We start from the raw sequence: 16,187 nt of genomic DNA, 5'->3' as shown, positions 1-16,187 counted from the left end.
ATATACTAACTCCCCAAAAGGAATGCAATAATTATGTACTGCAGGCATGTTCTAATAAAAAACTAAGAAATAGGAAACAATAACGAACAAAAGAAGTCTTGCAGTTCTAATGATATTGCATGATTTTTGTAGCTATTTGTTATCCTTGATTTCTGCAGATCTCATGGCCTTTATATTCCTAGATCTGCACAGACTGACGTTAAATCAGCACTTCTTACACATGCTATTATCTGTTTTACTGCCATTGTCACAGTAGATATCTGTTATAATTTAGATCTAAAATGTTCCCCCCAAATCTATTGTGTTGAAAAAGTGATAGAGTCAGAGGTTAGCTATACTCATCCGTGGTCCCATCCACAGATGAGGTAAGTAGCTAAATATTCTATTAGGAGGTGGGGCCTGGGTGGGGCCTGGTTGGAGGTGGGGCCTGGATGTCATGGGTTGAATGTTTTTTTCTCTGCCATGTCCCTCTGACATCCTGTTTCTGGCTTGGGGCCAGCTAGTGCTGGACTGAAACTGTGAGCCAAAATAAACCTCTCCTCCTTTAAGTTGTGGTTGTCGGGCACTGTGTGCAGTGACAGGAATCCACTTTCATACAGAAATGAAATATGATGTCAAGCAAATTCCAGCCCACTTTGCCGATGCCAACCATGAACAACAGGCCAACTGAGCTGCCCACACTCATTCAGTGCAGTTCCATGTCATGGGCATGTTACAGAATCTGTACCCAGCTTGGGCCCTGTTGATGAAGAGAGCTTCTGTAAATAGTGTAAAACCTACAAAATGTTAAGGAAATACAGGATAACTGCTGTCTTTCGCTTCTGTAATTTGCTTTGCTTATTTCTTAGGACAGCAATACCAGAGGTTTCATCATTAACTACAAAGCTTGAAGGCATGTAGCCCTAGTTTGAAATGTTATAAGATTAAGATGCCTGAGGTACTTAGCCCCAGCCCCAGGGTGAGACCAGATGTTCAAACTAAGATAACAATCACCGTATCTTTTAAAATGAAAGGAAAGTCACCAGTCCTGTTTTCCTAACCCTGACCCCTATTCTTGTGGGTTAGAATAGCTAATTAGGTGAATCCCAAAGATAAATATCCTAACCAAAAAGAAGGTACTACAATTGGGTTAAAATTAAACTGTCTTGTGACCATGATTTGTGATGGGAACTGTGGGAACTGAAATGTCTTATTGAACTATCTAAAATAAGGTCATAAAACTCCTATAAAACTCCTATAAAAGGTGGATTGTAATCCAACCTAGGGTCAGTGGGTTATTTGGCACAGCTCTTAGTGCAGGCTGACCCTCTGCCAGCAAAGTAAATGTTTTGTTTGTTTGTTTTACCCACTCTTGTGTCTCTGTTTGTCATTTACCAGTTCCTTCTGCAACACTGTGACTCGTGTTCCTACATAACTGATTGTATCCATTTTTAATATGAAATTCTACTACTGCAGGTAAAATGCCCCTGTGTGTAAGCTGCTATGAAAACACAGAGAAAGAAAGAAATATTTAGTTCCTTCTTGGAGGTGTCAGAAAGATTGATGTTTACAGAAGGTTTCACATTTGATCTAAATTTTGAGTAAGGGGAAAATGTCTACATGTGTAAAAGAAAGGAAAGGCACTTCTAGGTGAGGATGCTGCATAAACAAAGACAGAAAGCATTCTTATAGAAGTTCAGAAAGCAGAAATTAAATTGTTATGGCTGTTACAGTGGTTTTTTAAAGAAAATTTAAATAAACTGTTTAAAGGCTGTGTATTATGGCACCCTCCTGTAATCCCACCATTGTGAGAGGCTGAAACAGCAAGATCACAATTTCAAACCAAGCGTGGAAAACTTAATAATTTAGCTAGACCCTGGAGAGAGAGATGGAGGGAGGGATGGACAGAGAGAGAGAGAGAGAGAGAGAGAAGGAGGTCAGGAGGGAGAGAGAGAGAATGAATATGAATAAAAAGTGCTGGAGGTATATAGCTCAGTTGAAGTCCCTGATCAGTTCCCAGTACTGCAAAATAAAGGCAAAGTCAGAACAAAATTTTATAAAACAAACTTGTTTAAAATAATGCAACTGTGTATCCACTTTGTTATGTAGAACAGTGCACCCTATTTCCTGAGAATAGGTGCTATTGCTGCTCAGTCACTTCTCAGTGATGTCTTTATTTACATGATTTCACTCATTAATCTTCACTCATTTCCTTCTTCTTAGCCATTTTTCTCCTGTATAGTAGTGACTGTAATTCATAAAAGGTACTGGTAGTCCTTGGTGGAAAAACACATCCATTACAGGATTTGGTATGTTTTGGTAGCATGAATACTGAACTCTAAGCCGGCTGTCTGGGTACAGGTCCTCGTCTGTCTGTTGGGGAGCTCTGTAAACCCCAGCAAGTTACTCAACCTGTTTTAACCTCAACTTTTTCAACCTGTAAAACAAAATGATTTCTAAGATGCCTCTTATTATATTGATCCTTTCAGATGGCCAAATGTGAGCAGTCCTGTCTTTCTAAAAGATTTGTCTCATCTACTTGAAATAGAACAAATTAAAATATTTATGCCCTAAGAAGAGGCTGCTGGGTGGAGATCCCTAGATAATGGCGATGCAAGAAGAAAAATCTCAAAATAGTGTGTGATAAATTTTACTACCAGTGATAATCTGAAACCAAAATTCAGTTAAATCAGAACCAGAATTATGTATACTTGGCTAATGCTATGATTTTTTAAAACTTGTAATGAAGATATGTGACATGAGACTTACTATCTGAACTATATTTATCTATTATTTTTGGTTGTAGTGGGGTCTGAATCCAAGGCCTTACACTAAACTACATGCCCAACTCTTTATTTTATTTTATTTTTTATTGTGAGACAGGGTCTCACTAAGTTGCTCAGGCTTTCCTCAAACTTGAGATCTTTCTGCCTCAGCCTCCCAAGCAGCTAGCACTACAGGCATACAACACCACACTCAGCCAGGTCAGCCACAGTGTTGAGCGACTTTCAGCACAATCCATTAGTCATGCTTTTATGTTGCTTTTTCTCTTTCATTTCTTTTTTTAAGCCATTTTTTTCTCTATAAGCTGCACGAAAAGAAAAATGACTTTTTTATAATTCTGATAATTGTTCTCAATTTAGGAACATTTCCATATTAAGGACATTTGGCAACGCTTGGAAAATATTGACATCAAATAGGCTAAGAGTGCTGCTAAATATTCTATAATACACAGGACACTTTTCACGTCCCCAACGAAAGTTACATAGCCCAGAATGCTATTAGTGTCTCTTCTGTAAACACTTGCTCTTTTAGAATCTGCCTAGGGCTCTGTGCTTCCTGCTTTCAGCAATGGAGATGCATGGTTTGGGTGAGGTTTGGGCAGATCAAGAGCAGAAATCCAATAAGGATGAACCAAGAACATTAACCTCTTTTCTCCCAGTGAATAAACAAAGACATGCTACCCTCTAATTCTGGGCAATAGTCATTTTCCATCCTTTCTTGTAGCTGTGTTACAAGCATAATGGTAAAAAGCAGGTCTAAAAGGCGAAAGGCCCAGACAGAGAAAGACAGTGTTTCATTACTTCTTCCTTTGGGAAGAGTTCTTTCCCTCAAACTCTAGCTTCGATTGTACCCCAATTGCCCCATCTTACCCCCAATTTACTATAAATGCTAGAAATATGTCTTGTCTGCATTGTGACTTCTTGGAGATCTTTTCCCAAGAGAATTACAGTATTAGGTTGGTTAGGCCCAGATGAGTTCCAAAGAAAGAATAAAAGGTGGGGAGAGAGGGAAGGAAAGACAGTAATTCCTTTTATAATCTGCCTCTCACCTATTGCCTTCTGAGCAGGAGGTGTAGCTGAGTGGGAGAGAGAGCACTTCAACAAGGCCCAGCACTAGAAAAAAAAATCACCTGCTTACATTTTACTGTTTTCATGAACAGAACGGAATGGAATTTCAGCTTGGGCTGGGAACTGCAGATAACTCTAGAAGAGTGTCCCCTGGGAATCACCATTTTTCATGTGTATCATATAACAAAAGAGGTTGAGAACTATTGGTTTATCAGAAACTCAGCGATATCTTAAAGGAAACACAACTAGAAATGTAAATCTGCTACTACAGAAAATATACATGGCAACCAACTTTCAATGTTTTTTAATGGCCTGTATTTAGAATTCATGTCATTGCTCTCTCTTCAAAAAGATATTATTTAAAGCCGGGTATTCTCACTTTCCTTGCTGTTGGGACAAATTTGCCATTTATTATGGTTCACAGTTAGTCTATGGTTGGCTTGCTTAAAGCAAGGGCATGGTGGAAAGGCTTGGGTGGAAGATAGCTGCTCCTGTCATGGTGGACAGGAAGCAAAAGGCAAAAGGGAGCCAGGAAGGGAGATGCATCCTTCCAAGTCATGCCCTGGTGACTGACCAGCCCCTACATCTTAACAACAGATCTGTTATCCTGGCTCCATGCTTTCATCATCTTCCAAAAGCCTCATCTATGACCGCATGAGGCCTTTGGGGATATCCCACATTTAAACCTGAACGAGAGAGCATGCCTGTAATCCCAGCAGTCTGGAGGGCTGAGACAAGAGATTCACAAGTTTGAGCCTAGGCAGTTTAACGATTTAGTGAGATCCTGTCTCAAAATTTTTGAAAAAGGGAAAGAGTGCTAGGAGGTAGCTCAGAGTGAAGCCCTACATTCAATCCTAAGTACTTCTTACACACACACACACACACACACACACACACACACTCACTCACACACTCACATGATAAATTAAAGGACTCTAAGATATGGAATTTGGAACTTTACTTTGGTCACTATGGACACCAGCAGTTCAATTTGACTTCATTTCCATGTAAGATTGATCTGTTACATCAGTTTTTAAGTTTCAGGACTTTGGCTACTCATTTAAAGACCAGAGATCATTTTTCTTATCCCCTGGCCACATTTAAATTAAATGAACTATCTAAGGTTCAAATATGGAAAATGGCCAGGTTATTAGTTTTGCTTTCATTGTTTTATGATTATTTGAATGATTGCTACTGGGAGAAGATAACTTTTGACCCAAAGTGAAATAATAATATGGAATAAATGTAAGAACAGAGGGAACTAGAGAGGTAATTTCTCACAGTGTGTTCTGTGGACATTAATACCAAGGAAGTCAGCAACTATTAAGGCCAAAATAAGTTTAATGCTTTTTTTTAAGAGAAGGAGAAGTTGTCTAGCATGCTTGAGGCCCTTGATTGAATCTTTAGTGCAACAAAACAAAACCACACAAAAAACAAAACTAAACTAAAGATAATTGAGTAATTACTAGTTATTACCTGCATTGGTTTACCAGCCATCCATTCCTGGTAATCTTGCTCCTAGGATTTTGTCAAAGTTCCAAACAGAACTGGAGAGTAAATCTTCCCTTTTCTTATAAAGAAGATTGACAGTGAATATATCCAAGTGAATATATATATGACTTTCCTTTTCATTTGGAGACAAAAATGTAGACATCTCTTCTCTACTAGAAATATTATAAAGTGGTAAGCAGTCAACATTTTTGTAACATTGTAGCTCATGTGATATGATCTTCCCCTTCCATTTATATAATTTACATACATTATTTGGTGAGGCAGGTGGTGGAACCACTGAGCTAAATTCCCAGTTACGTACATCATTTTGTAGAACAAAAACAACTTAAGACTTAGTTAATACAATATTTTCCCAGTGACAGCTTAGCTAAGAGGTAGTTTATGAGGTCCACATATTCACAGGCAAATAGCCACAACCCCAGTCTGCTATTCAACAAAAATAAAGTCAGTAGTTTCCTTGTACATATTCATGGTAGTGTTATTCACAATAGTGTTATTCATAATGGTAAAAAAGTAGAAATAAACTAAATGCCCATTGACTAATTGATGCCATATGCAAAAATATACACTAGGATATATTAGTCATCAGTAAAAGTAGTGAATGAATGATACATGCTACCTTGATGAAGCTCCAATACAGCAACAAAAGATCATGCATTGCCTAGGTGTTGTGGTGCACACCTGTAATCCCAACACTTGGGAGGCTGAGGCAAGAGGAATGTGTGAGTTTGAGGCCAGGCTGGGCTGTATAGTGAAAGGCTAGCCTGAACTAAATAGCAAGAACATGTCTCAAAAAAGAAAATTCAAATGAAACAAAAAAACTAAGAAGACCATGCACTGTATGAGAACTATTTTTACATTTCCAGAATTAGTAAATCCCCTGAATTTCTTTGTAGAATAATGAAAATTATTTGGAAATGGTGGCAATGGCTACACACCTCTGCAAACATACAAAACCCCTATTTAATTATGTGTAGCAAGAACATGTCTCAAAAAAGAAAATTCAAATGAAACAAAAAAACTAAGAAGACCATGCACTGTATGAGAACTATTTTTACATTTCCAGAATTAGTAAATCCCCTGAATTTCTTTGTAGAATAATGAAAATTATTTGGAAATGGTGGCAATGGCTACACACCTCTGCAAACATACAAAACCCCTATTTAATTATGTGTGTTTAAGTGTTAACTGTATGAAGTTGTAAAAAAGTTTGAAAGCCCTGGTTTCAATTCCCAGTACTACCAAAAAAAAAAAAGTTTTTTTATTTTATTACAGAAAATTTTAGAGTCTTTAATAGCTTAATGCAAGTTGTACATATTAAAGAAGAAAATAAAGAATAAAGTGCTTTCCAAAATGATTGGCTCATGGGCTCAACTTCCTCCACCCCACCCTCCAGCACCAGGAAGTAAACTCAGGGCCTCCTATATGCTAGGCAAGTACCCCATGTAAATAATATTCCTACTCATCTATTTAGAAAAATTCTAGTCTAGAATATTTAAACAGGGGCCAGGGATTTAGCTCAGTGGTTCCGCTGCCTGGTCCCGAGTTTGATCCCCCAGTATGGAGGGTGTATATGTAAACAGTGTTTAAAGAAGCCCTAAGCAAAGGGTAGAAGTGGAAGTCCTTAGAATGCATTTTGGTGGAATATTTTGATGGATTTGATGAAATAGTCAGGTCTTGCTACTTCAGCCACAGTTATTGATAAGTAATCCTATAGCTAAAACATATTTTAACAAGCCTTGTTGTGTGTTAGTAAACTCTTAGATTTAATTTGCTCTCACACAAAAGTTATTCTCAAGTGTAAGAGGAAAAGGAGGAAAAGTGTGGAGAGGATTCTCCTGCTTCAAGCATCCTGAGGAGATCTGGCCATCAGTCTTGCCAGAGTAGGTCCTTCTTGGGGGAAAGGCAGTAGGTCTAGTGTAGCGACACCTAGCACGATGAGCCTTTCCAAGTCCTGCTTACTATTTCACAGCTAGCTCAAGGGAAGTGTTTGCTTCTTGTCACACAGCTAGTTGACCACACACCAGGATCACCGTTTCTTTTTCTTGCGGAATCCAACTACCTAATATTTCCTTACAAGTGAAAAATAGTCTAGACAGGTGACTATTCTTAAAAAAAAACAAAAAAAAACTTTCTGGAGGAAGAGGAAGAGGAGAAGTGAAGAAGAAAGGGACATGGGGAAGGATCACACTTTGTTAACTGATTATTGAAAGGGTTCCAGAGATGCTCAACAACTAGGCCACACACACCGAGAGGTCTGACAGGAGATTTTATTCAGGAAGCAGGAGCGGAGAGGGAGAAGGGGCCGAAGAAAGAACAAAGAAAGGAAGGTCCTTTTATTACTTTTGGGCTAAGCTATTGATTATTAATGAAGGGTGAGCTACTTCTAACCTATCACAGGCCAGGTTGCTTTTATGGGTCCAGCTCTGCAGACACAGGGTTCAACTTCTCTGGACCACTGTGGCCTTCGGGGGAGGGAAACCAGAGATAAGGGCATGAGGTCATTTTAGGAGTCAAGATGTACCAGGAGATGGCAGCCTGTGATGGCGGCGTCACAGCGTACTTTAACACGATCGGTTCCCTAACAATTATCAAAAGAAATCATTAGAACACATTTTCTTATTCATCTTTCACAGTTTAGCAGGAGGAAGTGAAAGGCATGGAATGGTATTCTACTGAGAAAATGTATTTCATTATGATGGGCTAAAGCTCAAAACAACCACAACCCCACAGAACTGTTGCATAGATTTGATGTTATCTGATGAATATCTTCGAGGATTTTTTTTTTTAAGAGTATGAAAAATTTATTGAGGGAAAAAAGGCTTCTATCTAAGAGAGACAGAAGAGGGACCGGAAAGTGGGTTGCCCCTGTTCAAGGATTTGGTGAAGTAATGCACAATTTTTTTTTCTGCAATTGGAAAAACTTCTGCAGTTATAGAAACACATATAAGTTCTCTGGCAAAGAAACTTCTGATCAGATGCCCAGGGCTCCTTATTTCAGCAAATGGCCCCAGCATCGATCCAGTTGTCCAAGTGAAAAACTGCTTCCCTGGTGGTTTCTTTGACTCTCATTTCTCACAAGAGTTGAAAGTCTTCCAACTAGCTAACTACAAATTTGGCCTGAAAAATATTTCTAAAGCATAAATCTGACCATATCTGACCTTCCTTGAAAACTTTGGTGGCTTCCTATTACTTACTCTCAGTTAAAAATCCTTAATATGAGCCTCTCCATGAGCTAGACCTCACTTTTCATCATCATCTCTTCTAGTTCCTACACTAGGGGTTGAAGTGGAGAATACAAGTGGAACAAATGTGGGATGGAAATATCTTACCTTCTACCAAGAATGAGAGAGAAACTGAAAGAATTCAGGGCAAGCCAAGCCACAGCTCTGTGAAATGGAGGTTCAGAGGAAGCAAGACAGCTGCAACCGCCTGCCTCAGAAGCTCAAGGACTCAAGTTTGATCCCCGGTACCAAAAAAAAAAAAAAAAAGAAAGAAAGAAAAGAAAAGAAAGCTGCAGAAGAAAAGAGAAGAAGGAAGATATGGAGAAAAAAGAAAAAAGTATCAGAAAGAGTAGTTGGTTCATGGAAGTTTGCTCCAGATAGATAGACTTCTGGTTCCAGTTTCAATCTTTATGTATCCTGATAATATACCCTCCGTTTCCTTGAGGCAATCAGAATAGATTTTCCATTTTTTTTTTTTGTATCAGGAATTGAATTTAGGACTTCGAGCTTGCCAAGTAGGTGCAGTGCCACTGAGCTACATCCTTAGCCCAATTTTCCTTAATCTTTAAAGTGTTTTGAGGGTTGTCTTTGTTTCATGCTGTTATAATCTATTGAAAATACTTATTGTCTGTCTATTGGGGATTGGTTAGATGAAGTATAGTTTGTCTTTCTCAGCATTAATCAAAAGTGGTTATGTAATACTTAAATTTATTGACATGGAAGTTGCCTATATGGTATTGTTAAGCAAAAAAGTAAGTCACAAAACAGTACCCATAGAATTTCTGGTATGCATAAAAATGCATTTGTGGTATGTATTAGAACATTTTAATTTAGTATGTGTGTGTGCACGTGTGTGCAGATGTAAAAATTCTGAAAAGATTAATTCTAAAATGTCAGCAGAGGTTATACTTGAATGAGTGGAATTGTGGGTGATTGTCAGATTTTATTTTCCTATTTGATGATCTGATTTCTTTTTGACCTGAGTATTCATGACTTTCACAAGTAATAGAAATTATGGGATTATTTCCATTTCTATAAAAAAGCAGTAAAAATCCATACTTTTAGAATTTTCCTATGTGGTAAAGATATTAAGGATAAATTATGGGGAAAAAATAAGAACCAAGGAACATCATGTAAAGGTACAAGATCCCAATGATGAATGTAACTGTCCTGTATACCTAAAATGTACCAAAAAACTAAAAAAAAAAAAAAAAGATAACTATCATCTTGGGGAAATAAATCATTTTCGTTTAGCAAACAATATACACCAGCCACAGTGCTAAATGGTGAGAGATAAATAGGACAAGGTCATTGTTTTTAACAATGTATAGCCTATAACAAGGTTATAAATATGATCAAATATAATAATAAATATAAATATTATCTTTAGTAGGTATATAAAAACTTTAATATCAGGAATGTAAATTAGTGACAAAGATGAAACGATTCCATAAAAGACATTCAAATGGGATCTTCAAGACTTAGAGAATGAAAGCAATATGTATTCTAGGAAGAAGAACAAAGTATACTAGGTCTGAGGGCGCTGAATAGAAGTGTGTAAGAGTGTAATACAGTCACATTATTCTATTTTCTTTAAAATACTAACAGTTTTAATATATATTTTAAATGATTCTGATAATACACAGATGCTAAAGAACACTGTGCATATGTTAATAAGGACCAATGTTTCCAAGTCACTACCTCCCCCTGCAATTCAATGTGATCTGTGGTGGTCTCTGGCTTCTGTTGTGTTTTGGGATGCAACGTGCTGCTCTCTAGGGTTCTAACACACAGAGCACAGTGCCTGCATAGCAGCAGTGCGCTGCGTTCCATCTAGCATCATTTTTTTTTTTTTGATACAGGCTTTCACTATGTATTTGAGACTGATTGGGAACTCACATGTAGCCCAGGCTGGTCTTGAACTCACAGAGATCCTCCTGCCTCAGCCTCCTGAGTGCTGGGATTACAAGTGTGAGCCACCATGCCCGGTCAGCATCATGTTTTCTTGACATATACTAGGGGATTACAGTGTGAAAACAACACAGACAATATGCAGAAACTCACAAATTCAGTGGAAAACCAGGCTGGTTAAAAAGTTTTCAGTTTCTGTTTAAAACTTAGATGATGAACAAATGAGGATCTTCTTTAAAGGGCGTTGTGTGACATACAACCAGCTTCGCCTACAGCTGCGTCCTCTGCCTGGAAATCTGTTCTGGAGGACTTCCTGTGATGCCATGCTAGCAGCTGCAGCAGGTGCACCACCACTGCCTGCCCCGCAAGCGTAATGACCCGAGTTCAATCCCCAGTACCAAAAAAAAAAAAAAAAAAAAAAAAAAAAAAAAAAAAAAAAGAAAAAAGAAAAAGAAAAGGTAAATCAATAAGCCTTGGAAAATTACAAGATAATAATTTGAAACCAGACCCAAATAAATGCCCACCGCACTAAATGGGGCCATATTTAATTGGGTCACTCTACAAAACAGTGTCTAACAGAGAAAGCCACCATGAGATGATTAGATGAACAGCAGTGCAGGGAATAAAAAAGAATAGGACAGAAACCTTGGATTTTCTGCCAAGTCCAGAAAAAATGCATTGCAGCAGACTGTGCAGATGCGTGACTGTGTTTTCATTGGTTGCCAATAATCTAAGTCTAGATTTTACAAACTGCAAAATAAATAGAAGCAAAATGTTAAAGAGTTTTGAAAAAATAGATGAGAAGGGGTGACGAACCAGTCAAGATATTTATTGAATCCCTACCAAGTGCCCCTTAGGTCGCTCAATAAATAGCTATGTAATATCACTGACTAATATGTTACCCGCTAAGCAAGAAAGTAAAATTGACAAAAAATCTCCACCTTTTGGCGTTGACAGCTAAAGTGGGGGGTGAAATGCACCAATGTGAAAGAGTAAAGTAACAACATAAGGCAAAATGCTATATACTCTGTCATTATTACCAAAACGATGCTATTTGTAGACAATAAATGTACACAAGAGAAAGATGTGAACCATACAGAACGTGGAGGAAAGCTTCAAAGAGGAAGAGCTTGTGCTGGTTCTTAAAAAAAGCTTGGTCTCAAACTCTATGTCTACCTTGTATTGGCAAAACAGAATAATTCTGAGCAAATCAGGTCACTTCTCTGGATTTTTATCTTCATTTACAAAATAGAAGTTTTAGACTAGGTAATCTCTAAATTACCTTCCTGATTGAAAATCCCTTGATCCAAGAATATAAGAAATACATGCATGAAATGGCTAAGAAAGGATTTTTAAACCATTTCAAATAAATCCAAACATTTGGAAAGAAGTGAGCAGTCCCATAATTTTCAACTGGAGATGTGGCTGTTCATTGTGAGTCTATTTCTTTGCCTCCTTGGTCTCTGATGTGACGTGTCAACGAGAAGTGAATGGAAACGAACACGTGGAGAAATGTTAGAAGTTGGAGGAGGGGTGCTCTGGGCCTTTGTGCTTCCTGGATGAAAAATGTCATGGCCAGAGGTAAAGATGAGAGCTGCGCTGCAGGGCTGGCAGAGAAGCAAAGTGAAGGGCAGCTGTCAGACCAGTCTTAAAGAGTGGGCTTCCAGATCTGTTGATGGATGCTAGGGAAGGAGCCCAGGCCTCCACCCACGCTAAATACGTGCCCTACATTGTGCTACTATTAAGCAGGACTTAATATGGAGATACAGATGCCTGAGCCCCACCAAAGCAACTTTAAAAGGTTATCCTGGCTTCAGAGTTCTACTGGGAGTTGGTTGAAGCTTTCACTGAGACCAAGGGCACAGCACCCTTTTTTCTACTTCCCATCTTACTTTTTTTTTCCTTTCCTTCCCTTCTCTAGGCAAGGGTCCCAAAAACAGTCCCCTCAAAACTTTCTATTGTGAATCTTAATCTCAGGGTGCATTTCCTGGGAAACCTAAACTGTGTAACAGTGCCATGGCTTTATCTACTCAACAGTTCCTAGTGTGTTGGGAAGTAATGTATCTCAAGGAAAAGAAAACTCAGTTATAATTATTTGTTTTGGCCCAATTCTCTGTTTCTTGCTTACAGTTTGTTTACTGCCTACATTAAGAGTGCCCTGTGCAGAACCAATCATATCTCACTTCTCCAGCCACAGTGATGAATAAAGGTAGTGGGCTCATGATCAGGATTGGAGAGTCAGAAGCCTTCCATGGTCATTTTTTTTGGGGGGTGGTGCCGGAGATTGAACTTGGGACCTGTGCTTGCAAGGCAGGTGGCCTTCCATGGTTATTTTTGTAGCAAGAGCTAGAAGAGCAACTTCTGTTGCTGCTGCTCCCCCACCCACACTCTCTTCTCTTCTTTAGTACAGGGGATTGAACCCAGGGCCTTCACACTGAGCTAAATCTACAGCCTTTAAATTTTTTTATTTTAACTTTGAGGCAGGGTTTTGCCAATTTTGTTTAGTTGCAATCCTCCTACCTCAGTCTCCCAGAGTGCTGGGATTACAGGTATGTGCCACCAGGCCTGGCTCCCTTGCTTCTTAAACCTGGAAATGTCAGAAATGCTGGGGCCATATTTCCTGTTTACAAGAAAAATGATCATATGAAGTAGGAGATAATAAAGCCAAGCAGAGGTGGGAAACAGCTTTTGAGGCATGAAATCCCCTCTAAAGCCCTACTTTCTACGAGTCTTCCAGTAGCACTGTGAGCTATCCTATAGTTCTTTATTTAAACTAGTGTACATATAGCTTTTTCATTTACCATGGAAAAATCTTGTTTAACATATTTATGTATTTTTTTCTATGAACTACCATTTTCTCTAACCTATTTCTAGTTTTTCTTTGTTTTTGAGACAGGGTCTCACTATGTAGTTGAGACTGATCTAGAACTCACTACATAGCTCAAGCTGGTCCCAAACTCACAGTGATCCTCCTGCCTCAACCTCTGTAGTGCTGGGATTACAGGCATGCGCCAAGACGCCCGGCTTCTATTTTTTCTTTTCCAGAATCCCACCTTGGATACTATATTCCATTTAGTCACATGTCCTTAGGCTCCTTTTGGTTGTGGCAGTTTTTCAAATTTTCCTAGTTTTGGAAGACCCTGATTTTTTTTTTTTTTTTTTTTGGTACCAGGGATTGAACTCGGGTCCTTGCGCTTGCAAGGCAAGCAGTGGAACCACTGAGTTAAATCCCCGGCCGCTGAATTTTTTTTAACAGTGTTGAGGATCAAGCCCAGGCTTCCAAAATCTAGGGAAGCACTCTGAGCTATACCCCTTTCCCACTTTGACAGTTTCAAGGAATACTGGCTAGGTACTGTACTTTGTAGAATGCCCTATAGCTTCTATTTGTCTGTTTTAGTCTCACGATCAATCAACAGTCATGAGTTTGTTTATTTATTTTTCGGTACCAGGGATCAAACTCAGGACCTTGAACTTGTGAGGCAGGCACAGTGCCACTGAGCTAAATCCCTGGCCCAACTTTATTTTTTGAAGCAAAGTCTTGCTATATAGTTCAGGCTGGCCTTAAATTCACTATGTAGCCTAGGCTGGCCGTGAATTTACAGCAATCCTTCTGCCTCAGCCTCCCAAGTGCTGGGATTACAGGAGTGTGCCACTATGCCCAGGAATGATTAGGAGTTTTTTAGAGGAAGACCACAGAATGCTACCATCATCACATCATCATATCAAGAGTATATGCTGTCAACATGATTTATCACTGTTAATGTTAACCTTGATCTCCAGCCACATAGAACTGACTTAATTTCACTAATATGGGGTTAGGGATTTAGCTCAGGTGGCACCATGCCTGTCTGGCAAGTGCAAGGTCCTGAGCTTAATCCCCAGTACCCTCCTACCAAATTACATTAATATATTCAGTGTCTAATCCACAGGTATGTATAGGGAAAGCATTTATATACTGTCTTGGTGATACCTGGATTGGCCTTAGTAAGTATTGATCAATGAGGTAACCATCAAAATAAAAAAACAAAACAAAACGTAACAAAACAAAACAACCCTAGGGAAGAGTGGAAAGAGGATTGGCTTTCAGATTTCAGCCCTCCCATTTAGTAGATGTATGACTATGGACAATTTGCTTCTTTACCTGTAAAAGGGAATGATAGTACCACATAACGCTTTTAAGCATATGCTGAGAAAATGTATGTTTTGTATATTACACTTTTACATATGTGAGAATCCTGTATGAAAAAAATATTCTTGCAAAGTGTAATGTCTTAAGCAGTTAAAATGACGTCTAGCTGAGCAGAGTAAGGCTAGAGTGGAGGAAGTGGGTGGGTAGGATAATGAGTTCCCATTTTTGCCCTGCTTTCTTTTGTCAAAGTCTGCTTACTATCTTAGAGTAGAGATTTCTTCGGTCTTATGAAGCCAAAGCAAAGGGTTCAACTTTGACATGCACTATTAATAATTTTGGCGTTGCTTCTTTGTACAGTATCTACGTGAGAGAAATTATTTCTCTTTTAAGTTGCAATAATTTTTCCAAACTACAAGATCCTTCCTAAAAAGCTTCCATTTGATATTTTGATCCTGAAGTTTGAAAACAAACAAACAAAAAACAAAAGCAACTCCAGCCTCTCCTTAAACAGGTTAGAATTAGTATCTTTTGAATTCATTTACAAAGGAAATATTCAGAGAAAACAGAAGAGGCAGGGCTTTCTCTTCAACACTGAAATGAACACTGCTCATATAGCAACAGCTAGCCTGGTACTGCAAACAGCAACGGTGTTGAAAACCCAGTGACCTGGATTAAAGCTTAGCTACTTCAGATAAGACATAGTATTCTGAGAAAGTTTTAAAATGTCTTGATTTCTCATTGGTAAAACTGTGTTGTTGAGAGGGTAATCAGAACAACTTGTAAGAGAGCTATTAATTCTAACACAGAACGTTTGCTGTCAGTAGCGCTGCAATGTTTACCAGAAGCGAGGGCAGCTTCTGGACTTTCTACTTGGAAGCCCAGTTGAGGCAAAAGCAGCAGTGCGTTTAAAAACAGGAGCTCATCACATTCTGGAAGTCTTTAGGTTCACGACAGCAGTAACACTGGAAACCAGGCCGGCATCACCTTTCATTTCTAAAGCTTAGGTTATCCTGCTTTTACCTTTAACGTTCGGGGCATCATTATTTTATGGTCTTTTTGTTGTTTTCTTTCCATACCGTTAGCACAGACAAAAAAACAAAAACAAAAACAAAAAAACCCCTCAAAACCGAAGCCGCTACAGAACGTTCCCGGCCACTCTTTTTGGCTGAAGATGTCCTACTGTTGTCCCCACTTCGCGATCGCAGCCCCAGAAGTCCTCAGACTTCTAGGAACTCCCTAGACCTCGCTCTAAGGAACCAAGCAGGCAACGGCTGGAAGAACTCCGACGCAGGCACGGGGCGAACCGCAGTCCGCGGACTTCGACCTCGCGTGCCACCCTCCAGAAGTACCCTGGCAAGACCACGGCCAGCCGGACGCAAGGAAACTACTCTCGCGAGAAGAGGCCGCGACGGAAACCAGAGAGCGGCCCCCTCGGCGACCCGTCCCTGGGATGGGCGGGGCCAAGAGGAGCCACCTCCTTCCGGCTGTTCTCCCCGCCCCGAGCCTTGAGAGGCCTGGCCCGGGTGCGCCCTAGGGCTTCTCCCGGCTTTAGGCGGGGGAGTAGGTTCGGTTCTGGAGCGC

The sequence above is a fragment of the Fukomys damarensis genome, unplaced genomic scaffold (genome assembly GCF_012274545.1).
Source record: "Fukomys damarensis isolate Sample0158 unplaced genomic scaffold, DMR_v1.0_HiC HiC_scaffold_17, whole genome shotgun sequence".
Classification (NCBI taxonomy): Eukaryota; Metazoa; Chordata; class Mammalia; order Rodentia; family Bathyergidae; genus Fukomys; species Fukomys damarensis.
The sequence above is the reverse complement of the archived record's forward strand: the minus strand, read 5'-3'. Positions refer to the sequence as shown.